Genomic DNA, 26,915 nt, shown 5'->3' with positions numbered 1-26,915 from the left:
TAATCAATCAGAGAAAATGGTCTAGAGGTATAGATTTCACCTGGTTTCAACAACAATCAATCCTAATTAATTAATCTTCATGAAATTTCAAAGAATTAATAGCCAAGAACACTTACGTGTATTATTCCCTCTCCCGAGTGCCGAATAAAATATATCAACTACAATTTAATTACAATATCCCTATTAAGAATTTACTTGCAGTGATCAATTCAAAACAATGTTCTCTTTAAAAGCTCTGTTAAAATTATAAGCTCTCCCGAGTCAGATAAACAATTAACAGTGTATTTTCCAATGGTCCTATTCAAAATCTCCTCTCCCAAGTGCCAGATTTCAAATAAATATTACAAATCAATTATTGATCAGATAATTGAAAAGACAATCAATTCTAGAAAAAACAATTAATCTAGAAGAAATTCAAATCAATAAAATCAAAAATTCAAGAGATTGTCTACACCAGGTTCCATCCGACCTCTAGACTCTAAAAATTTAGTTCATAATAAAATTTTGAATAAAACAATAATCCATACATTCAAACATATTCAGAATAAAATAAAAGATTAAAGAAACAAATCCGTCGTCGACGCCGTATCCGGTCGATCAAACTCCGTCTTCGTTCTTCACGATGAAGCTCCAGAAAATCCCAGGAAAATCTCTCGATCAAACCTCTCTGATATATCGTATAATCTGTTGTGGCGGCTCCCTCTTAGTCTGATGAAAAATTCCCTTTTATTGTGTCTCACAAAGCCCACTCAAAAGCCCAAGAAATTATAAAAATTTCCTTCCGAATAAAAATTTCCAAGTTCAGAATTTAACGACAAGCGCCCGCTCCAGAAATCACGCGCCCGCGCATAGGCCTCTGTTCTCAAGTTTCTCCTTCATGTGTATCTTGCACGTTAGCTCTTTCTCTTCCATTCTTTAGCGCTTCATCACGCGCTAAACTTAGGCCCAATAATATGGCCCATCACTGTTCCTTTCTTTTTAGTCTGTACGTTTCTTTTCTTTTCTTTTCTTCTTTCTTCTTTTCTTTTCCTTTCTCTTCTAAACTTCTTATTTTTTCTCCTCAAAATTCCATAATTCACAAAATATCAATAATTCCTTACAATCACAAAAACAAAACAATACCCACATAAATCTGCTCGAAACAAATATTTAACAATTAAAATCATATATAAATTAAGTGTATAAAATACACTTATCACCTATATAGCTCCATTCTTATTTATCAACTCCTTGATAATAAGAATGTCAGAACTCAAGTTTGATAGTACCCAATCAATCATGTTAAACATCTAGCAGCATAACTTACATTATTCCCTAGTTATCAAGTGATGGTTCTGACAAGAACCATTCAATTATGGTTAGCGTGCAGTACGGTCCTTTCAACTCATATATCCCGACCGACTCGACAACCATTGGTTTATTGAGTATTGTCATAAAATTGATAAATATGTGTCATGTTGTATTTGAATCGAATGTGTAATTAAAAAAACTCCTTTCTTAATTACCACCTACTTTGATTAGATATTTCAAATTACAAATACATGAGATCACATAGGATATCCATACCCGAAAGTAAGCGGTGAATCCCTGACTACAATGCATCAAATCCTACATGTTTCGACACAAGTAAGCTGTGATAATTTGCTTTATGTTGTACTTAGCAACAATTTTTATAAAGGTAGGCTTGATTGAGATGAGAAAGACACATGAGGGCGATAAAATATTTCGTTTTATCAAAACGCGCAACGGAAGAATGGTTATTGGGATGTTGAGATTTGGAAGCTAGACATGTAAACTTGGATTTAGTAGATCATATTTTTTAGAGGCTCTGTTAATGGACTTTTGGTCAGTCAAATTTCGAGAACGAAATTCTTTTTAAGGAGGGTAGATTATAACGATAAAAAAATCCATAAATCCACTCACGAGCATTAAAGGAATTTTAAATGAATTTTAAGTGATTTTATTTATTTATGAATTAAAAGTTATGTTTAATTAAATGATTTTATGTGACATTATTGATTTAAAAGTTATGTTTAAAATATTTTGTATTATGTATATTGCATGAGATTTCGTGTTTCAAAGATAAGTTTTAAAAGTTTTAAAAGATATGTTTAAATATCGTGTTAAATGATTGAATGTTATCTAAAGTTTTTTGATGTTTAACGATTGCGAAAGTTAACTTTTGATGTTTTTCAGGTATAGGTTTAATTCCGGTAATGAAGAGAGTTGAGACTAGCCTACAAACGAGGTTAAGTAAATTTAAATTAAAATGTGTTGGCTGTACAGATTTTATGTTAAAAGTTGTATGTGGCATTTTTTATTAAATCTAGAAGGGAAAAAGTTTAACAAAAAGTATTTTTAAGTCAACGAGCCAGATTTGGCCCATTAGCCAAAGTTTTTTTTCACGTCAAAAATTTTCTCCTCTCCCCCTCTCTTCTCACGTCAAACTTCGCCTTTCACCATCTCCTCTAACCCTTTCAAAAAATTTGTAAACTCCATGTAGTGACCCGCACCGTGATCATCTACTAATCAAAAGCTTAAGCATTCGATAATCTTAATTAAAACATAATCAAAATTAAACAGCGGAAAACACCAAAGTTATACAAACCCAAGAAAAAGAGAAATCCGAATACTAAAATTAATACAACCAAATCGAACCAGATTCTTACTACCAAATTAACAAGTTCTGATACAACCCTCAGAAAACTCTCCAACAGCTGTCACAATCCTGCAACTAAGTCCGTCGTGAGCCTCCTGCTACGTCCAACCTAAGACATGCCCCATCGAATGGGGTTTACAATAAACACAGAAATATGGACGTGAGTGAACTACGCTCAGCACGAGAGTATGAGTATACAAATACTATATGAGCATGAATGCAAGTGTACGAGGTACCAAGACTCAAGGCCAAGAAATTCTGATCAAACAGACTCAGTGCCAAGGTATGTAGCACTCTATCGCACCATGAGGTGGCTCACTCACCTTACTATGGATATCGGTGACCTGATCCTGAGTACACGTGTCCAAGCATCCACTAACACATTAGGGTAACCTCCCCAATACAGGTTATCTCAAGGATAAAAGCTCAATATGATAATGCATGAACCATAATATCATGACATAATATATGAAGATAAAATCATGTCATATAAATAATGCAGCACATAATACATGCATACTCAGTCAGGATATCTCGAACAGTACTTTCGTACCTCAATAATATTAGATAAGCTACACCAGCTCTACTGTCCAAGCCTATAATCACAAGATTACTATATCACTAATCATCATCTAAAAGACTTAACTAAGCTAATAGATACTCCAAAAATATTTATAGAAACTCGGATTATACCTTCGTCCGTCATTATCCTGTTGTTTTCGATTGCCCCATAACTTGGGCACAACTCCTCTACGACTCCGGAGAGGTCGCCAAGGCCCGTTCCACGACAAAGAAGGCTGGAAACTACTCAAGAAATGAGAGGAAATCAAGTGAATTTGCAATTGAAATGGGCTCCCAAATGCTCTATTTATAGGCGGAGATCGGATGTTCTGAACCCCTGATCGGACGTTCTGATCTCTGCATACAGGTCACATCCCGAATGGCCATGATCGGAAGTTCCTCTCCCACGCATGCAGCTACGTGCGACACGTCACAAGTGCGCATGACCTAATTCGATCGAAAGTTCTGATCTCACATTCGGACGTTCCGATCTAGCTTTTGAACACCATCGCTTGATCTAATCACTTCGGATCTTCCAATCTCGTTCAGACCTTATGAACTTGTCCAAGTCCACATTTACCCTGACCATAATCGACGTACTACAGTCGATTTATTGGCCCGATTAATCAAATCACTTAATCTTGTAGAATGAGATTGGTTACTACATTCTCGCCCATTTAAGAGATTTCATCCTCAAAATCAACATAAGTAAACGAACTCAAAACTAAACAAAACATCCTTTTATTACCACCAAATATTTTACAAGATACAGTACTCAAAACAAAAGTAATATCAAAACAACTCAGGATGTTCCAAACACATGCGGCTCTCTAGTTCCCAAGTGGCTTCCTCAGTGCCTCGATGCTGCCACTGAACTAGAACGAGAGGAATGACGTTTTTATGCAACACCTTATCCTTATGATACATAATACTAAAAGATATTTCCACATATTTCAAATATGTGTCCAATTGTACCTCAGACAGTTGTAAATTATGAGACTCATTTGCCACATACTGTCGCAATAGTGATACATGAAATACATTGTGGATGCTAGATAGATACGACGACAATGCTAATATGTAAGCTAAATCTACCAAACATTCCAAAATATCGAATGGACCAATGAATCTAGGAGATAACTTCCCTTTGAGACCAAATCTCAAAATCCTGCGGAACGGTGAAACTTTTAAGAACACCTTTTCACGAACCTGGAACTGCAAAGGTCTATGCTTGGTATTAGCATAACTGGCTTGTCGGTCGTGTGCAGTTCTAATGTGCCTCTTGATCTGATCAACTATATCCATAGCCTGCTGAATTAGTTCTGGTCCTTCCACTTGTCGTTCCCCAACTTATTCTCAGAACAATGAAGTACGACATCGTCGCCCGTACAACGCTTCAAATGGTTCCATACCAATACTGTGGTGATAACTGTTATCTTACGTGAATTCAATCAATGGCAAATGATCTTTCCAACCTAAACCAAAATCCACAGTACACGCTCGTAACATATCCTCAAGAGTACGGATCATACGCTTTGTCTGCCCATTTGCCCATGCGATCAAAATTATAATCTTGATTATACGGAATAAAATGTGCTGACTTGGTGAGTCAATCCACCACAACCCAGATAGCATCACATTTCCTCAAAGACATCGGCAAATGGGTCCCAAAATCCATCGTGATAAACTCTCATTTCCACTCCGAAATGGACAAACTATGAAGCAATCCTCTAGGTCCTCGATGTTTTGCCTTAACCTGTTTACACACCAAACATCTTGAAACATATTGGTAAACACCACACTTCATTTTTTTCCAACATAACCGAGTTCGCAAATCCTTGTACATCTTATTTCTCCTCGGGTGAATACTCAACTTGGTACGATGTGCTTGAGATAGAATCTCCTCTCTCAGAGTGTCATCCTCAGGTACCACAATACGTCCGGATAAGCACATAAAGCCATCTGAATGGCAATGGAATCCAGAAGTACTGTCACTGTTGGCTAGCCTAGCCAATTTCTGAGTCTTTGGATCAGACATCTGATCATCACGAATCAAATAATACAAAGTTGGCTCAGATAGAATCTCAAAAATCTGAATACTCACCATTCCCTTCTTTTGCTTAAAGGTGAATCCCAAAGAACAACAATCCTGAATCGTACTAGAGATATTTGATAGGTTCATAATATTTTTATTTTCAATATCATATTTCTCGGGTTTTTGTCTTTTGCATATGTTAATTGGTGCATTTTTGTTGTGTTTTGTAGTTGGAGGAATTTTGATTATATTGGACAAAATTTGGGCTAAAAGAATTGAATTCTATCACATTTGGAGTTGCCAAGAAAAATTTTGAGAAATTGAGCAAACTAAAAGAGGTCCTGAAGCAAGGCGTGGGTGCGCTGTGTTACTACGCTTTTACTGTCTGGTGGGAATTGAAGATTTTAAAATTTGATAAGAAAATACCGTATTTGAGGAATTATAAATATGGTATTTAATTTATGGAAGAATTTTGAAGAGAATATTTTTAGATAAATAAAGATAGTTGGAGATTTTCTATTTAAAAACAATATCTCTACATTATCTTTTTAGTTAGGCTTTATCTCTTTTTGAATTTTTTGGGATTTTATTTTTTTTCCTTTTTTCTTTGTTTTAGACGTTAGTTAATTAGGGATTTGAGGGAGATAGATTTAATTTTTCTATTCTGCACGTTAGAGACAGATTTCTGCTCTTCTTCTGGACGACTTGAACGACAGAGAAAAGCGCAAGAAAGTGAATATTTTTCTTCTTTTTTCTCTTCATAATTTCTAGGTTTAATCTTTTATATTTCTAGGGAATTATGAAGCCAACTATGCTTGGCTAAGTTTTTATTTCTGATTCAAAGAATATTTCTTGTATTTCAATTTATCACTATGAGGTTTTGAGTTTTAAATTGATGTTCTTGCTTGTTTCTGGTATTTGTTGATTTGTGATTTATTTTCATGAAAGTTGTAGGCCGATTAATCTAACAAATTAATTGATTTTACGTCTTTTGAATGCTATCCATGAATTCAGTGATCCGTAATTGTCATGAATGATTGGTACTTGAGTAGCGATAGATTAGATGTGTTGTGTTATCATAGCATGTTTGATCTAAAAATCAACGAAACTAGATTTAACAATTGCATCTATCTCGATTGTTAGATTTTAGGATTAACTGTTTTCACAAATTGAAAGGCTATTTTTAATCAATATGAAACGCTATCGTGCCCAGTTGGTTATTGATAAGTTTTGACTGGATGTTGGGTTTGGTCAATTAATATAGGAGAACACAAAAATCTTAGTAGCTATCCCTATGATTTTAAGGTTAATTGCTAGAACTGCATGAATAAATTATTTGTTAGCCAATGACCAGTGATATAATTGAAATACGAAAATTCCTTGAATCAGAGTTTGGTAAAATATTTGAATTTCTCATTTAATTATTTGCTCCTTTTTATTTATTAAATTCTCACATTATTTTTAATTTGTTATTTTTATTCAAAACCAAAAACCCCCCTTTTAATTATATTTACTTGAAAGAAATAAATATCTGTTCCCTGTGGATTCGACCTTGCTCATTATTATACTCGTTTTTGTTAAGGAGTAGGTATTTTAAGTTTGTTGGCTGACGACAGGCCTACCAAATTTTGGCGTCGTTGCCGGGGAACGGTGTTTATAATTATTTCTTTCGAGTTATTGTTAATTAATTATATTTATTTTATGCCTCGTTCTTCCCGTACAGATGAATTAGAATATATTCCAGAAATCGAGAAGACAGCTAAGGGGTTGAGAAAAGAGGCGAGGCTACGACGTAACCAAGCATCAATTCCATCTCCTAGTTTGAACGCGGAATTGAACTCGAGCAAATCTGAAAGGGAATCTGACCCCGAGTTTGAAACTGAAGAAAGTGAGCAAGAAGAAACAATGGCAGAACCAGCACAGAGAACCCTCAGGGAGTTGGCTAATCCTAATGTTACTCAACGGCCATTATGCATTCAATTTCCTACTACTGAAGCCAATTTTGAATTAAAGTCTGGTTTGATCCATTTATTGCCAACTTTTCATGGTCTTGCAGGTGAAGACCCACATAAGCATTTGAAAGAGTTCCACATTGTTTGCACAGCCATGAAACCTCAAGGAATTACAGAGGAACAAATTTCACTGCGAGCTTTTCCATTCTCTATGGCTGACAAGGCTAAGGATTGACTCTACTATTTGCCATTTGGAACAATAACAACTTGGAATGGAATGAAGCAGCAATTTATGGAAAAGTTCTTCCCAGCTTCGAGGGCAGCAAACATTAGGAAGGACATTTGTGGGATCAGACATTTACAGGGAGAGACTTTGTATGAGTACTGGGAGAGATTCAAGAAACTGTGTGCGAGTTGTCCGCAACATCAAATTTCTGAACAACTTTTGGTTCAGTATTTTTATGAGGGACTCTCAGTTTTTGATAGGAACATGGTTGATGCCGCAAGTGGAGGCGCATTAGTGAACAAAACACTTCAAGAAGCAAGTGATCTGATTGCCAACATGGCAGCTAATGCTCAATAGTTCGGAACAAGAGAAGACAACGCTCGACGACAGGCCTACCAATATGACAAAACTGTAGTGCAGATACTCGCACTTTGTGACGCAAAGCATCAGCAATAAGGTTAGCAGAACCTGGATGATATTTAATCTTGCAATCATATTCCTTCAGCAAATCCATCCAACATCATTGTCTCATGTTCAATTCAGCCTAGGTGAACAAATACTTGAGGCTCTTGTGATCAGTGAAGATTTCAAATTTATCGCCATACAGATAATGACGTCAAATCTTTAGTGCAAAGACGATAGGTGCTAGTTCAAGATCATGCAGTAGATAATTCTTTTCGTAAATATTCAACTGTCTAGAAGCGTATGCAATCACATGCCCATTCTGAGTCAGGAAATAGCCTAACCTTGCAGAGAGGCATCGGTATACACAACATACCCTCCAGAACCAGACGGTAGTGCCAACACAGGCGCAAAAGTCAATCGTCGTCGAATCTCACAAAAATTCTCCTCACACACTGAGGACCACTCGAATGTTACGCCGTTCCAAGTAAGTTGCGTCAAATGTTGAGCTAACTACAAAAAATTCACGATGAAATGGTGATAATATCTTGTCAGACCCATAAATCTACGGATCTCAGCCACTGTCATCGGGCGCGACCAATTAAACACAACATCAATCTTGCTCAGTTCAACTGAAAATCCCATGCTGGATATAACATGGCCAAGGAACACCGCGTGATCAATCCAGAACTCACACTTACTCTTTGCGTAAAGTTTCCTCTCCCAAAGAGTCCACAAAACGAGCCTCAAATGATATGCATGTTCATCCAAATTACAAGAATACACCAGAATATCATCGATGAACACAACCACAAACTTGTCTAAATACTCCCTGAAAACATGATTCATCAAATCCATGACTACAGGAGGCGCATTAGTCAACCCAAATGGCATCACCAAGAACTCATAATGCCCATATTTAGTCTGGAATGCAGTCTTGGCTATATCCTGATCCTTAACTCGCATCTGATGATAACCAGATCGCAAGTCAATATTGGAATATACCGAAGTACCCTGAAGCTGATCAAATAGGTCATCTATACGAGGCAAATGATACTTATTCTTGATGGTCACACGGTTCAACTATTGGTAGTCAATACACAGTTGCATAGGCCCATCTTTCTTCTTCAAAAAAAGAATAGGAGATCCCCACGGAGATATACTAAGACGAATATATCCCTTGTCCAAGATATCCTGCAACTGTTGCTTCAACTCACGCATCTCTGTCGGAGCTAGACGATATGGTGCTCGCAAAATAGGTGACGTCCCTGGAATTAACTCAATGCCAAACTCAACTTCCGAACAGGAGGAAAACCTGGAATCTCATCAGTAAAAACATTAAAAAATTCATTAACGACTAGCAAATCTCTTATACCAACAATCTCAGTGGACAAATCAACTGCATAGATGAGGTAGTTTTCCCTGCTTGACTCCAGAGCTCGACAGCCTCTCAAAGCAGATACGAAAGACATCAGAGGTCGCGCTCCCTCACCATAAAAAAACCAACTATCATCCCCAATCGGATGAAACCGCACAAGTTTCTGGTAACACTCCACTGAAGATCGATACGTGGTTAACATATCAATACCTAATATGTAGTCAAAATCTTCCATCGCTAACACCATGAGATTCGCTGTCAAAACATTACCCTCAAATTCTAAGGGACAACCCAAAACTAGAAGTTTTGGCAATGCTAACTGACCAGTTGGTGTAGAAACAGAAATTACTACGTCTAGAGTGATATAGGATATTTGTGAAGCTTGACAAAACGTGCAGATATGAAGAAATAAGATGCACCAGTATCAATAAAAACAAAAGCAGGTATACCGCATAAAAGAAACGTACCAGCAATAAACCTCTAATTCTCCTCCACAGCTTGATCATGACTCAAAGCAAACACTTGACTCAAAGTAGGGATGACAATTTCCTCCGAACCCGATGAAGAATCCGATACCCGACCCGAATGAAGAAGGGTATGGAGGCGTTTTTTGGACCCGATTAAATAAATGGGTAAATGGGTACGTGATCTCTTATATGGGGATGGAGAAGGATGTAGTAATATCCTACCCATACCCGACCCGATACCCGATTAAATATAAAAATATATACATATTAATTTATATTAAATAAATGCTAATTTAATTTTTTTGTTGAATTATGTTAGTTGGATGAAAAATGAAAATTATTAGTATAAATCTAATGTTATTTTGTAGAAGTTTTATTTTTTATATAATTCTTAGGTTGTAGATTTTCTTCTATGTTTTATTTTTTTTATTGTTCTCTTAAAAATTTTGGTATAAAAATCTAGTAACTAAGTATAGTTTTATCAAAATAATTCAAATTTGAAAAAATTTATTTGTATGGAGTAGATACGATAAATGGGGATATGGGTAGGGTATGGGTATCCGATCCTCCGACAGGTATGGGGACGGGGATGAAATTGAATACCCGATGGGTATGGGCATGGGTATGGAGATGAATTTAATAAATGGGTATGGGGATGGAGACACGATATCCTACTCATACGCGACCCATTTCCATCCCTAACTCAAAGCTCATGGTCGCAAATTAAAACCTCCCAATGATTGCCCGGGTGGCCTCTTCTAACTGTAGTCTGAGAACTAGAACCTGATCCTACTCCCCCAGCCTGTGGACAATCCCTCTTGAGATGACCAATCTCCCCACAAAGAAAACAAGCTACTGCAGCCTTACTACATTTATCCGTCGAGTGATTCTTCCCATAGTGAGCACACTGACCCTTCTTCCCAAAACGCATAACTCCACTGGATCAAGAATAAGAAGCAGTAGAAGTAGACTTCTTAAAATACTGGGCACGAGGACCCAAAGAACTCGCGGGTAGAGAATACTGAAGCTTCCTACCACGGTTCTCACTGATCTCTGCCTGCCGACAACGATTTACCAAGATCTCGTAAGAAGTGGGGTCATCACAGACAACGACCCGGTCAAAAATCTCCTGGTTCAATCCCTACATGAAGTAATCGTACTTCGCCTCAGAACTGGTGACAATATGAGGAAAATACGGGAGGAGGTCACTAAAATTTTTCTGATACTCATCAACAGAAAAGGATCCCTGATTCAAATTAAGCAACTCAATCGCTTTCTCCTGGTGGAGAGCTGGAGGAAAATGCAACTGACGGAACAATCTACAGAAATCCGGCCACCAGACATGCCCATGATCCCGAAGTAACTGTGAAAACACTGATCTCCACCACTTACGAGCACGCCCCTCGAAGAGGAAAGTAGCAGCCTCCATCTTTTGGTCCTCCACAGAATCAAAAACATGGAAACAATTCTCCATCCGCTCGAGCCAGTCCTCATCCTCCTTAGGAGTCTCGCCTCCTACTAAGTGCTTAGGTCATATTTGCAAGAATCTATGCATCTCGAAACGGCGTCTGCCCTCTCGATGATAGCGGTGTGCACGGGGACATCTCGGAGCATCACGATCTCCCCACCGACCAACACTACCCTGGCTCTCCTCGTCTCTATCAGCCATCTAAAAGGATTAATTCACATCAAAAACCCAAAGAACCAAGTCTATCTCTCAGACATATTCTATGCATGCTCTGATACCATAAATGTAGTGACCCACACTGTGATCACCTACTAATCAGAAGCTTAAGCATGCAATAATATTAATTAAAATATAATCAAAATTAAAAAGCGAGAAACACCAAAGTTTTACAAACCCAAGCAAAAAAAAAATCAAAATAATAAAATTATTACAACCAAATCGAACCAGATTCTCAGTACCAAATTAACAAGTTTTGATACAACACTCAGAAAACTCTCCAACAGCTATCACAATCCTGCAACTAAGTCCGCCTTGAGCCTTCTGCTCCGTCCAACCTAAGACCTGCCCTGTCTAATGGGGTGTCCAATAAACACAGAAATATGGACGTGAGCGAACTACGCTCAACACTAGAGTATGAGTATACAAATACTATATGAACATTAATCCAAGTCTACAGGGTACCAAAACTCAAGGTCAAGAAACTATGATCAAACACACTCGGCGCTACTCTGTGTCGTCGCACTAGGATGTGGCTCACATACCCTACTGTGGATATCGGTGACCTGATCACGAGTACACGTGTCCAACCATCCACTAACACATTAGGGTAACCACCCCAATACAGAATATCTCAAAGATCAAATCTCAATATGATAATGCATGAAGTATAATATCGTGACATAAGATAAAATCATGCCATATAAATTATAAGTGCATTTTATGCGCTAAATTTTTTTATGATTTAAATTGAACTTTGCGTTGTTTCGAGCAGAATTATGTTTTTTTGTTGTTGTGTGTGTGCTATGCAGGAAAATACAAAAATTGGTTGAAAAAGAGAAAAAATGGAAAAAAATTAGCTTTTGAGCCAAGCGATCCTGCACTAGGAGTAGCGCTGTTGCACTTGATTTACAAGAGAAGAGCGATTCTGCGCTGCTTGTTCGAAGTGGAAGCGCAGAGGCGCAAGAATGAAGAGATTTTGCACTGACTGCTCGAGAGAGTAGCAACTCAGTGCTAGATGAGTAGAGATCCTGCGCTACAGCGGGAATATGGAAATTTTTGCTGTTTCCGAATTCGGAAACTGAGATTTTGGGCTTTGATTTATGGGCTTTTTTAGTATGTATAAAAGGAAATTAAAAGAGCAATAGAAGGAGGAATTAGCCGCATACATGGAGAAACATAATCACACACAAGAGAGATTGATTGAGAGATAATTCAAGGCTGGAAATCTGCACAAAATTTGAAGAACTTCAAGGAACAAGGAAGAAGATCGCGCAACTGGACACGGACGATACTTCGGATTTATTTCTCTTCTTCTTTTCTTCTTTAAATTCTGAATTGATGTTTAGTTTTAAGAACAAGATTTGTTTTTGCAATATTTTTATCATGAACTCAACTTTTAAATCTAGAGAATGATGTAGTTTAATGGAGACAACTTCTACAACCTTTTAATTTATTTGATTGAATTTAATTTAATTGTGTTTTCTAGAATTGATTGTCTTTCAATTACTTGATCAATAATTGAATGGTCATATCTATTTCAAATCGGTGCTCGGGAGAGGGGATTTTGAATAGGAACATTAGAGAATACACTGTTAATTATTATATAGCTCAGGAGAGTGTATAACTTTAACAAAGCTTTTGTAAGAGCATTGTTTATCACATATCATTAAGCTTAGATTTTTAATAGGGATATTGGAATCAAACATTATTTGATACATTCTATTTGTTGCTCGGAGGAGGAAAATAGAAATACTTACGTGTTCTTGGTTATTAGATTAAAGGAATTCATGAGCATAACTAATTACAAGGAGTCGTTGTCGAAACTAAGTGAAATCAAATCTTCTAGATATTTTTCTCTCAGTGATTTTTATCTCAAGTTTGCGAGTGGTTTACTAGTTTTTCTTAATTATTTAAGTTTAAAAAACCAATTCTCTTATTTAATTTTCTAGATAAAATATAGCCTATTTTAATTACAAGCACTAGTATAATTTTCAAGCATACTCTTCGTGGGAACGATACTCTATTCACTCTATATTAAAACTTGACAATCGTGCGCTTGAGAGCAAGAAAATACGCAACAATAAATAATGCAACACATAATATATGCATACTCAGTCAGGATATCTCGAACAGTACTTACGTACCTCAATAATATCAGATAAGTTACAACAGATCTACTGTCCAGGCCTATACTCACAAGATTACTATATCACTAATCATCATCTAAAAACCTTAACTAAGCTAATAGATACTCCCAAACTATTTATAGAAACTCGGATTATAACTTCTTTCGTCGTTAGACCGTTGTTGTCGATTGCCCCAAAATTTGGGCACAACTCCGCTACACTCCGGAGATGCCTCGCTAAGGACCGTCCCTCGACAAAGAATGCTGGAAACCCCTAAAAATACTCAAGAAACGAGATAAAATCAAGCAAATTTGAAATTTAAATGGGCTCCCAAATTCCTTATTTATATGCAGAGATCAGACGTTCCGAACCCCCGATCGAACGTTCCGATCTCTGCATGCTAGCCACATCCCGAACGGCCACGATCGGAAGCTTTGATCTAAACTTTAGAAGTTTCGATCCCATGCATGCAGCTACGTGTTCAAACGTCAACGACAAGTCACATGTGCGCATGACCTAACTCGATCGGAAGTTCCGATCTCACCTTCGGACGTTCCGACCTAGCTTTCGAACACCATCGCTTGATCCGATCACTTTGGATCTTCCAATCTAGTTCGGATCTTCCGAACTTGTCCAAGTCCACTTCGACCTTTTGACCATAATCGACTTCCTAGAGTCAATTTCTTGGTCCGATTAATAAAATCACTTAATAATGTAAAATGTGACTGGGTTACTACACTCCAAGCGTAGAGATTTCTCGTTCGATCGTTCGTGTAAAGGCTAGATTGCATCCAAGAGTTCGGATTTCTCCCTACCAACGAAGGAAGAAAAGTTTTTTTAACGTTTTGAAATCACCATTCAAGAATATGTGTATTTTGTTATGAAACTTATTTGTGTTGATGTGTATGTATTGATTTATTTGAATTCATAATTTAGCATGTTATTTTAAGATCTAACCATGTTTTAAATACGTTATTTTGAGAAAGAATATTTTATAACTTCGAGTTGTATGAGAGAGGAAATTTTGTTGTTCCTGTATACGTTAGCATCATTTTTGTTCAATGATATATTAAACGAGTTTTGAGTCTTGAGGTTGTGAGTCTTTTGATTGAACTTAATTTTACGAATGTTATTTTGTTTCTACGAGCACGATATATGTTTACAAAAAAAATGTATTCCATATCATAATTCTTGAAAATGTCCAAAAATACGGGACGTCACACAACATGAAGCATATAATCTCCAGAAAGGAAAACCAACTAATCATGTACAATGTACTATAACCAAAACCCTAGTTTTATATCTCAAGAGTAACACTCCTGTGAGACGGGTCAACCCTACCCATATTTATAATAATAAATAATACTTTTGGCATAAATTGTAATATTTTTTAATGGATAACCCATACAAGAGATCCGTCTCATAAAAATGACCCTTGAGACCGTCTCATAGGAGTTTTTGCCATATCTCAAACCCTTTCTCTACCTAAAAATCAATTACTTTGAACCTACAAACTCCGTGTCAGTACCCTTATTTGAGTCCCAACGAAAAGGCTTATAAGCCCTAAATCAAACACTAATAAAAAAAATTATAATAAAACAAAGTCAATTATGGATCAGATTCAAAATTGACCTTGAAAAATAAATTAAATAAGACAAGGAAATGTGAGAGAAGCAAGCCAGCCAGCTCTGAGTTTAAAAAAAGGTCCACCCAAAATTTTATTTGAAATTTCAAATTCCAAGTACAAAGTATACTCTCTCAACTTTTGTGGATTTAGCAAATATTTTTTAAACTGAAGTCATCAAGCTGAAAAAAAAAAAAACAAACGCAAACTTGACCTTCCTACATAATAAACGCATTCTGATAATTTTTTTGGCATCCCTTAACTTTTAGCATATAAACATCCACTTGCAACATGTTAAGTATTGAAGAACCAGAGCCGAAAGGCATTCACTACCATCAGCTAAATTAGCTATAAGTAAAAAAATGTTTATAAACAACAAACATGTTGGCAAATTAGAACATTGACAACCAATAATGATAAAAGTGCAAAAATAACTAAAAAAATAAAACCTTAAGGGTCATGTTATCTCGACTAAGAATATATCTTTTATCCTTCGCAAACTTAATATCTGAAATCAAAGCAATTATCTCAGTGAAATATGATCTTTTGAACCAGGTGCCTCATGTTCCTCGAATCTATTCATGAATGAACATTGACATCTCATCCAAAAAAAGCACAAGAAATCAGAGGAACTTCAAATTTCCCACAATTAACGTCAACTTCTTGATAAATTTGATTGAGTTTTATTGAAATGGCAGATAAAGTACAAAATGAATAATCAAAATACCGATACAACGCATCACTTACATTTTATGATGTGAATCGCATAGGGCGGATTTCCGCAGATCAATTAGACGACCCCTTAGAACTACTATATGTAAACATGTTACAATGGCGAGGATGAAATTCAGCTAAAGTTATCACCTCTGCAAAAACAAAAAAAAAACATATATATGGCTTGACTGCCTTCAACATCTAAACATCCAAAGTATGAATTATACAGATCTAAAATGCAAAATATCCAAATAATATATGGTGGAAAATCGTAATAAATCCAAAAAATTTTGGAAATTTGAGCGGTACCTTCAATTGTCTCAAAAATTGTACCTAAAGCCAATAATACGTCAAATATTAAGTATTGGAACATATCTGAATCAGAATCCCCAAAATTTCAAAACACTAAATTCGAGTTTACCTCCAAAAATTTTCGAGTCTTGAATAAACTTATGAATTCAAGCTTCATAAGCCTAGAGAACAAGAAATCGACAGAAACTAAAGGCTGGAAATCGGATTCAGCTCACGCGCATCAGTTGGAGATCAAAATAATACAAGAAGAATGAGTACAAAACCTTCAAATCTTGTTGTAGAAGAACTCAATAACATCTAAGATAGCTTCAAGCATACTCAGCGCACCGTTTCTGGTGGTTATCGGCAGTGACAATTTCCGGGAAAGAAGATGGGAAACGGGATGGGGCAATGATAAGTGCAATTTATGCATTTAATTTTCGTATGATTTGACTTGGCTTTTGTGATGTATCGAGTGGTATCATGCGTATTTTGTTGTTGTTTTTGTCATTCGTAGGAGACGAAGAAAGTATGAGGTTTTATGTTGCGTATGGATTGCAAAAGAACATGAAAATGATGGTGGAAGAAAATAATGGAATAAGAAAGGAAGTTCAAGAAGTTGGAGGCAGCACAACCAGTGCACCCACGCAGAAACAGTGCCCTTGCGCCTTTGTGTGAATTTCGGAACGCTTAAATCAGTACCTACAGTACACCCACGCAATTTCCAGCGCCCCTGCACCTCTGCATGCGTATGAAGGGAGAAAAATCAGCAGGCGCAGTGCACCCACGCAGAAATCAGTGCCACTTTTCTGTGCCTAACTCTGCAGCAACGAGAGAAAGGCTCCCAAAACAGAATTGGTCGTGCATCTGTGCGATTTTCATAGCGTCGCAACGTTACATGGAGTGCAGAATTTTTGTAAATTTGGACTCCTAAGTTTATAAAGATTTCCTCACCTATTATCAAGAGGGATGAATGGTTTCACACGGAGAAAAAATCTGACGGCGGCGACTGGGGGAAAAAATGAAGAAGGGAAGAAGAAATACTTGAAGACGGACGAATCCTGGACGAAAACGAAGAACGCTTTTCAATCTTCATCCTCGTTTCTTTCCTTTCATGAATTACCTTTTTTGATGGATTATTTTCATAACATGTTTTACTATTTTATCAAATTCATCATGAACTAAACTTCTCATCTAGAGGGATGACGTAGCTTGACTGATACCATGTTTTTAATCTTTTGAACTATAAATTAGAATTTTTCATTGGCTTATTTATGTTTTCCTGATTTGATTAATTGCATTCAATTAATTTATCACTAATTGAATTGTCATATTTATTTGAAATCTGGCACTTGAGAGAGGCGATTTTGAATAGGACCGTAGGAAAATATATCATCGGTGTTTGTAGAGTTTGAACTGCCTATAACGCTAGTGAAACCATTAGAGAATTTATGTGCTATTTACCGGATTTGATATATGATTTTAGATAGGAATATTGAAATCAATATTGGATACAAATGTTCTATTTTCCACTTGGAAAAGGGAATAGAAAATATCAAGAATTCTTGGTTAGTAAACTAGAAGAACTTCCGATTAGATATGTTTAGGAATTGAACATGGTTAAAAGTCAAGTGAAATCGAACCTCTAGAATTTATCTCCATTTGATCTTCGTTATGCAAATTCGTAATTATTTTCCAGCAAATTTTAGAAATTCAAATATCACTTCTCTTTTGTAGCTCTAAATAGGATTAATATTATTTTAGTTTCATATATCTAGTGCAATATCAATTATTCATTCTCCGTGGGAACGATACTTTACTTATTTTATATTAAAACTTAACATTGTGCGCTTGCGAGTGAATAAATTACACAACAAGCAACACATCAGTCGGGTTTCTTTAAAATAAAAGGAGAGAGAAAGGAATGGGAAAATCATCGTGTCTAAAAAAAATTGAAATACAATGGTTTAATATAAACCGTTGTGTATTTGACTTAAATAATTTTATAAAACACGCTTAGAGACAACGATTTTTTAAAACCATTGTCTTTAAGCGTTTTTTTTAATTATATTATTAGGCTCAAAGACAATGGGTTGTCTTTGACTCCTAAAAAAATGGTAATAGACAACGGTTTTTGAAAAACTGATGTCTTTGACCCAAAAAATCAGGTAATAGACAACAGTTCATAATAAAAATCAACCCATAAACAACGGTAATAACCTAAAGGACAACGGTCATAACCGTTGTCTTTCGATTGTTGTTTAATGGAGTTTTTTGGTAGTACAACTTCGAGGTCTCATTTTTGGTCATCAGCTATATTTTGGTTATGAGGAATCTACGTAAAAAGGCACCGTGGCGACGAAAACTTTTCAATGCTCTTGATGGATGTTAGAGGTAGATGTTATGACAGTTGTACATGCCCTCCAAAGCAAGGGCGGAGCTACATTTGTAGCTACCTGAGCTTTAGATCGGGTAAGGAAAAAACTTAAAATTTTTATATATTAATTTTAGATCAATTTTTTAGTAGCATTTTTTAAAGAGCTCAGCTCAATCCATTAAACACAATGGGCTAAAAATACTTATAAAAGTAGGGCGCTAAAAAAATACTTATAAAAGTAGGGCTTTTTTTCCGTTCACCCTACTTTTTTTCCGTTTACAATTGAAAATTGTAATTGTGTATAGAAGAAGAAGAAGAAGAAGCTACATTTGTAGCTACCTGAGCTTTAGATCGGGTAAGGAAAAAACTTAAAATTTTTATATATTAATTTTAGATCAATTTTTTAGTAGCATTTTTTAAAGAGCTCAGCTCAATCCATTAAACACAATGGGGTAAAAATACTTATAAAAGTAGGGCGCTAAAAAAATACTTATAAAAGTAGGGCTTTTTTTCGGTTCACCCTATTTTTTTCCGTTTACAATTGAAAATTGTAATTGTGTATAGAAGAAGAAGAAGAAGACATTTTTATTTTGTAGATGTGGACTTCTAGTTTATTTAAAATTAACTAAGAAAAAGCATGTGAGCTGGACGTGAAAAAAATTTATAATTAGATTTATGTTTATTAATAACTAATACATAACAAAGAAGATATATTTGATGGACAATATTAATTAACCATACAATATGATTAATTATTGGTCGGGTAATAAAATAGAAAATGAATGATATAAAAAAAAATTTACAATTTAAAGTGGTATATTTATATGTAATTTAGATTTAAATTTAGATTTAGATATTTATATTAAATGTTTTTATTTAACGTGCACTTCTAGTTTTAATATTTTGGGATGACATATACTAGAGTTTCATGTATTATGTGTTTTGGAAAACATTATATATATAATGTATTAATTATTGATTATTCATATATATTATATTTTACTATTAATGGATTTTATATATTTTTTCAATGTTCCGCTAATTTTTTAATTTATTTAAAAACTTTGATCCTGGATGGTTTAATGAAATAATATTAGAACTGAGACGATAGTCTTTGCGACCGTTAGAGCCGTCAATTTGGGTTAGGTCCATCGGATCGGCCCGTCCCACCACACAATTTAAGTGGATTATTTCAAACCAACTAAAGGCGGGCCTGAAATTTTTTAACCTTGTATTGTGATATATATATATATATATATATGTATTTTTTAATGAAAGTTATGAATTTTTATTGTATTAATTACTTTATATAAAATTTACATGTGAAATCAATAATTAGAAATTTTATTATTATGTTTCTATTAATATTTATTTATAAATAAAATTTATAATTAATTATAATAATTTTATTTTTATTTATTTATTTTTATTTGTAGTGAGCCAACCCGCAACCCACCTTAGGTTGGGTTGAGTTGAGAATTTCCAGTCCGTCGGGTTGGTGGGCCGGCCGGCCCTCGACTCGCCAAATGGTGGGTTTTTGGTAGGCCGGCCCGCCCCGCCATGGATTGGCCCGTTTGACAGCTCTAGCGACCGTTATTGCACAATGTGTTTGGTGGCTCAAGTTTAAAAGTAAAAATAGCTCACTTCAACCCATAAAAAAGAAAGACTTAACAAGTGAGAAACGATTAAAATCTGAAGAAAAAAAACGAGTGGTAAATTGATCAAAGAAAACATAAACATTCTTGAAATTCCGACATATAGAAGTGAATTATATCTCTAGTAGAGCTAAAATTCTGACTCCATCATTGCTCCAAAGGCCTCAGTCATTCTCAATGGAGGCACATCTTGTTACATCTATTCAGTCGGCTTGCAAGCACAAATGGGGCTTCTGTTTAGTTTACACTCATGACGCAAACTCAGTAGCTCATGTTTTAGCATATAAAGGGCTCACCTTTCAAGCTAATTTGAACTTTTGTGACTCGATCCTAAAAGATGTTTATAAGGACTTTGTTTCATGTTAAAAGTTAGTGGAATTATATTCCCAAATATATATAGGGGAAATTGCATATATTATTCTTGTGAAATCACGGGTTTGCTGATAACCCTTATAAAATTTTTTTAAGCTGATAACCCTTTGAGATTCTACATATTTAGCAAACAAACCTTTACAACTAAAAAATGACGAAAATACCCTTACTTAAAAATGATTAAATTAATTTTAATAATAATTTTATATTTAATATAATAAAATAATGAAATTTTACTTAAATAACTATGAAAATTATGTATAATTATTTTATATTAGTATTTTCATTTTTTTAAGTAAGGGTATTTTTGTCATTTTTTTCGTTATTTTTAACTAAAAAAAGTGTGCATGATACATATCTAAAATCATAGGGGGTTATGAACTTAAAAAACTTTCATAGGGGGTTATCAGCAAACCCGAGATTTCACAAGAATAATATATGAAATTTCTCCATATATATATATATATATATATATATATATAGATAAGTAATTATTTATTGATATTACAAACGCAATAAGAGTTGCACATAGTTACATATTATTTTTGAAATTACAAAATTATCGTAATGAAAAGATCTTTCAAATAAAATGTATTTAAAATAGTTTTATAATTTCAAAAATTATATGTAACCTTGCATGCGACCTTCATGACATATATAGACTAGCCCCGAAACACACACGTTGCGTGTGCAATGTCTACATAAATATCAATGCCTTATTTTTTTATTGTGCAAAACCTGATTCAGAACAAATAATAATAAACCATAAAAAAAAAACAAATATAATGGCCTAGAAAAATAAAATTCGATACAGTAGCATACAAATGATAAATAACTAAGAATTTAAGTTTTCATAAACGAATCTGACGTGAAAAGAGGGAAAAAAAAGAAAAAAAAAGAAAAAAGAAAAGGCAAACTGCACAATAAAATAACGCAACATAAACTTTAGAAAGCAAATGAAAAGTAATGAATCAATTAAATTAGTAAAAAGAAGTATAAGAAAATTTCAAATTTTTTAAGCAGACATTACCATGGGATGAGAGACGGACCTGCGACCCGAAGTTTTCACGGATTGAATCTTCCATGGATGATGAAATTTAGAAAACAGAACAACAGAGTCAACAAAAGCAACCGATATATTGCAGTGAACCTGATGAGAAAAAAAAACATTCATTAAAAATCCTCCATAACGACGAAAAAAAAAAAAGAGTAACCGACTGCCCTCTTTTTGGGATAAGAGTAATTTGAAAATTTTTGAAAACAATAGAGATTATTATGTAGAAGTCGGTTGAAGGGAAGATAGGTGAGAAATTGAGGGGAAGGTGGTGAAGAAACGTGGGGTTAAGTGAGTTTGTGAAGTGGGCACGCACGACTTTGATGACAAATTTGGGCTGTGGTTTTGTAAAGATTAGTTATCATTCCTTTATAATTGTATCGTAATTATAATTTTAAATGAAGGGTAATTTAGTCTAAACATTAATTTGGACAAAATAATTAGTCAAAGATGTTTATCAATTATTAAATAGTGAAGATAACTCTTATTTATTTATTTTAAGATAAAATTTTCCATTAAACATAGATCAGATCAGTATTTACAATATTACACAAAAAAGATGGAATCGAATCAATAAAATCAACCGACTCCCTATCGGCTAGAGCTTCTACGAGCTAGGAAATGGGCTACGAAATTGGCCGAACTTGGGCAATGTTTAATAAAATCTCGAGGCCTGGAGAAACAACCACTCAAAATATCTGAGACCGGCCAATTGAGCGTCCATAGCATAAAATGAGGGTTTATAAAGCGATTAAACAAACGTCCAGTGTATATCCCATTAAAACAGCAACTGAAACTCCTTCTTTGACATTAATCATTTCAGAAATATGAGGGGGAAAACATCTTGGATACACTTGATTCGTATAAAAAGTATATGTCAGATTCGTCTCGTACCACCACTCCTATACCAAAGAATTCCGAATTTGGTAAAAGTTGCATCAACATTAATTTTTACAAAGTTTATAACTAGTTGTGCCATCTACCATTCGAAATCATATTCCTGGAGCTACGACAATTGTCCCAATCGCACCTAGAATAATCGTCCCAAATCCTCCCTGCGCGCTCAATAATCCCTTGAGGAGTTAACTTCAATCCGCCAAAAATCATTTTGTTCTTTTCTTGCCAAATACTCTAACAAACCATAACAAAAACACCAAGATCATCACCTCATCCAAAATTCTAGACTCAACAGAATAAATCCACAAAAAACCCCTCAGGAAAAGCTGCTAATAAAGGCCATAAAGAAGTAATTTTCCGGCAAGCACAAACCGTAGGCCAAGACGATAAAGCATGTAAACAATCTTCAGGCATAACAATCTTCAAGCATAACTCTTATTTATTGACCTATAAATAAAGGAATAAAATTGAAATAGGACTGGATCGACCACATGCGTGTGTGCGTGTGTCACACCTCCGAAAGAGAATCAAACCCTTACAAAAATTAACAATGGACTCTAATGTAAATTTGTCACCGATTTTTAAAAGTTGGGTCCCAAAATATTTACTCAACGGATTATTCTATTGTTTATGATAGTGTAACGGAATGATAAACAGGAACCAAAAATACCAAGACAATTCATAAGGAAAATAGTAGCTTTTCCATAAATCATCAACTTCATCTCTTGGCAAATGCGTCCATAAAATGACAGTCTTCCAAGAACAATACTTCACTCAATTCACATGATTGTAAGTCTAGGATCAAATAGTTTATGAACATGACCAACAACATAGCACGATAATATAGTTACTCCGTTCTCCAACACAACCAAGATTTAGAGGAGTTTAGTCCATATTAACATCCAAGTTCATTTCCTTGTGCATATCTGCATAACTTATCCCTTGCTGAGCAGACGAAGATGGAGTTGTCAGCTCTGCATGAGATGCGCTTGCACCATTCTGATCAGTTCCACAACCCCATTGTTCTGCATGCCCCATCGTCGGTCCATTCATCTTATCCTATCAATTTGGCCGGTATCATCATTTAAAATCAGAGATCTAATCATATTTAAAGAAACAAAAAGTTTTTGCCATATACCTTACATGGCTACGAAGCTATGAACTTAATTACCAAAAGTCAGATGAGCAGCAAACTTTCAGAAAAACTATAGCTTCAAGACAATAAGAAGTTATTAAAAAGAATGCTACCTCCGACAAGTGTTTTAGATACCACAATAGTGATTTAGAGTTATGCTCAGATATCATCTTATAAGCCTATTTAGATTTCATTTTTTTCTGAAAAACTCGAATGGTAACTCAAAGGGAATGTATTACCATGCATTTAGAAGTACTTTTAAAGTAAAAAATGAATGTTTAACCCAAAAAGAATCATTATGTTGATGTTTCATGAGGTAAATAACACTCCTTAGCGAAATTAATGATCAAGAAATTATTTGAATGCACCAACTGTTATGAACAACACGCTATGTATCAGTACCATTGGTTCTGGATCAGAATAATCTTTTAAATGGCCAAGTTTCAATTCTTCAATCTGTATGAACTGCATAAAGAACTCGGCTGCATGTTGTAATATCCAACAAGGAGCTGAATGTAACTTCACGATTATGCATACTTGAAAATTACAATCCATTTTTTATAAGTTTGAGAAAAAAGAGCTATTTCACAGACTATATGTCATTATTAAATAATTATTCTGATATATATATGCATATATAATCATTTATCCAAAAAATAATAATAATAATAAGTGTATTTTGTAAATTTGGTATGGTTGACACAAAGGAAGTCAGAACCATCTAAAGGTTTCTAGGTTTGAAATGCATGTTACGATTTAACTTCATCCACGTGTAGAAGAATTATTCAAGCCAAGTATGCGAACTGATAAAGAGGAGATTGGACAAAATAAAAGTAAATGAAGGTTTTGGAAGAACCTGCATATAGCCGAGAATATCAGCCACAGTTAACTGTTTCCCTTCTTGCAGCTTTGCTGCAATCCATTCATGCATTTCCACCTTGGAAATGATATAAAAATATTGTTAGGCAACCATCAATTAACGCATTTCCCTAAAACGCATACATAAACATGGCCAGTTATGATATCATGCCAAACCCCCATGTTATCAAGAACTTTTTCAATGAAGATGAACGAATTATTAACAAGTCAATGTAATGGGCCTGATGCAAAGGCTTGAACTCAGTAATCAGTACAAAAAAATTTCAGCAATTTGAAGATATATCTTTCTGTTTCACTCTTATGCCTCAGGGAGTCAACAAATATAATCGAAACACTTTCAAACTGAGGAATTCCGAAGCTCTAGATTACAGGGATCTCAATAATCTATGACCCTTACATTAGGATCTGCACCGGACACCAGTGCAATATAAGCATTTTGCTTCTACAGCAAAAACAGTCTTTAGATCATAGATAGAGATACCTTCAAAATCATTCAATCTCGGTGGAATTATGCAAGAAAATACATAGGTATCTTCAGAGGACAAACAGTCTTAAAACTCACCATTGGAATTGTTTGATCTTAACAAAAATTGCACAAAAGAGTAGACTGAAATCTCTGGTCCCAACCTCCGACAGAGAATTTTAACTTTTCGTGATTGGTGTAACACTACTGCTTCTGTATTTACCATCACTTTCTTCGAGCCGCATATTAACTTTTCGAAAAAGGCAGCAGCTTGTTGTGTTCGGAAAAGATACACTCGTAGTTTTTCATCTTCATAAAAGATTCACTTTAGCTTCTCGACAAGTTTTGTTATCTTGATTGCCTTTTTAAAAAGGTTTAAGTAATAGTGAATCAATTAAAATCCCATTCTTAATAAATGCGACAAAATAAAGAGCTGCCAAAACAGAAATTTGATAACCTTCATCGAGCCCATAAGGTAAGTTAGATTAAGAAATAACAATTTAGCAAATTGATTATTGCACCGCCTTTTCCAGATTACCCGGATCACAGGGTTTTAACAGCACACAAACATCATAGCTAAAGCAAGATACTAGTATAAATGCAACATGACTGTCATAAAACAAACTCTAATAAGATAATATCTACACATAAATGTAAGTGCAGGTTCAATTAATCACTGAGACATGACTAAAACATCCATAACCACTTTAATTTCTCATCAAACATCATATGATCATCACTCAATAATTCAGACATGCTTTAAAAAAATTGGTCTCAAATTGAATGTGGAGCATGCAAATCAGATAATGAAGCCTTACACAAAACCAATGAAGGAACATCAAAATTTTCAAAGAAATGGCATGCAAGTACTCAATCCCACAATCCAAGAACCAACGAAAAAAAACTGAGAAAAGCAAAAAAACGAGGAGTCTCAATATCAGAAACCCTTGAAGAATCTCAGATCACAATAAAAATCAACCAAGCATTACTGAATCAATTCAATTAATTCAGGAATAAATAAAGATTATAAACAAATCAAGAAAAATGAGGGGGAGAACCAAAATCTCAAGCCACATGAAAACAATCAGCAAAGCCAACTATTTCTGATCTGTTGACATTGAAACCAAAACTGAAAAATTCAATCAGATAATAAAAAAAGATAAATTCCATAAAAAGGGTCAATCTCTTACATAGGAATAGTGCTGCCCAGCCTCAAAAGCCAGCTTTTGGTTGGCAGAAGCCTGTGCATATAATTGGCAAAGATTGTTAGCAACATTCTGGAAAATAGAGAATAAACCCCTTTCATTCTCATCAACAACAGTGATTTCCATCTTTCTCTTGGGTGCCATGAAATTCTTGCTCTCTCTCGATTTTTATTTATTTTTCTATTTCCCAATATAACTTTTAAAGAAATTGCTTCTCCTTCTCCGATCCCAACCCCCAGGGTTTGCTTTTAAACATGGAATGAATAGAAAAAGACAGAGTAAAGAAAATCAACCTGGAATCTTTAGCACACATGTAATCTGATGCAGATTAAAGGCATCCGCTGCTTTAATTACAGCCCAGCCAAGTGAGAAAGCAAACACATACACTCTAACGGCCTGCGCTTAATGTTTTGGAAAACCAATCTCCCCACGTCTCTCTCTCTCTCTCCCTACAATTCTTTCTACGTATTAACAACTCCGAATTGCAAAGCTCAAATGGTTTCTCTACTGAATTAAAGACGAAGATGAGTTCTCTTTTCCAATTACTGTTTATCAGTACCATGGCTGCATGCAGACGCAAGATGGCAAATTTTTTTTGAGGAAATTTAAAATATGATTTCTATTTGTTAAACAATACTTTCATCTTTTGGTTTTTTGCGTTTACCTTTGTTTAGTGTTTGGTCTATTGTTAATTTGCACCATTGTTTTAGTGTTTGGTTTATTGTTAATGTGCAAAACAAATATATATAAATATAA

At 35.0% G+C, this 26,915-nt stretch overlaps 2 long non-coding RNA genes across 2 annotated transcripts; both read right to left on the bottom strand.

Moving 5' to 3' along the window:
- Positions 1-2,593: 2,593 nt before the first annotated feature.
- On the bottom strand, positions 2,594-21,814 carry LOC140892532 (uncharacterized). The gene is made up of 3 exons (XR_012152849.1): positions 21,557-21,814; positions 15,865-15,983; positions 2,594-2,768 (listed from the first exon to the last, which is right to left on the bottom strand). It is a non-coding gene; the product is annotated as an uncharacterized lncRNA (long non-coding RNA).
- A 1,345-nt stretch (positions 21,815-23,159) lies between these two features.
- LOC140893518 (uncharacterized) lies at positions 23,160-26,682 on the bottom strand. The gene is made up of 4 exons (XR_012153173.1): positions 26,453-26,682; positions 26,145-26,195; positions 24,469-24,549; positions 23,160-23,536 (listed from the first exon to the last, which is right to left on the bottom strand). It is a non-coding gene; the product is annotated as an uncharacterized lncRNA (long non-coding RNA).
- Between the last annotated feature and the right edge of the window lie 233 nt (positions 26,683-26,915).

Source organism: Henckelia pumila, chromosome 3 (assembly GCF_033568475.1).
Source record: "Henckelia pumila isolate YLH828 chromosome 3, ASM3356847v2, whole genome shotgun sequence".
Classification (NCBI taxonomy): Eukaryota; Viridiplantae; Streptophyta; class Magnoliopsida; order Lamiales; family Gesneriaceae; genus Henckelia; species Henckelia pumila.
The sequence above is the reverse complement of the archived record's forward strand: the minus strand, read 5'-3'. Positions and strand labels throughout refer to the sequence as shown.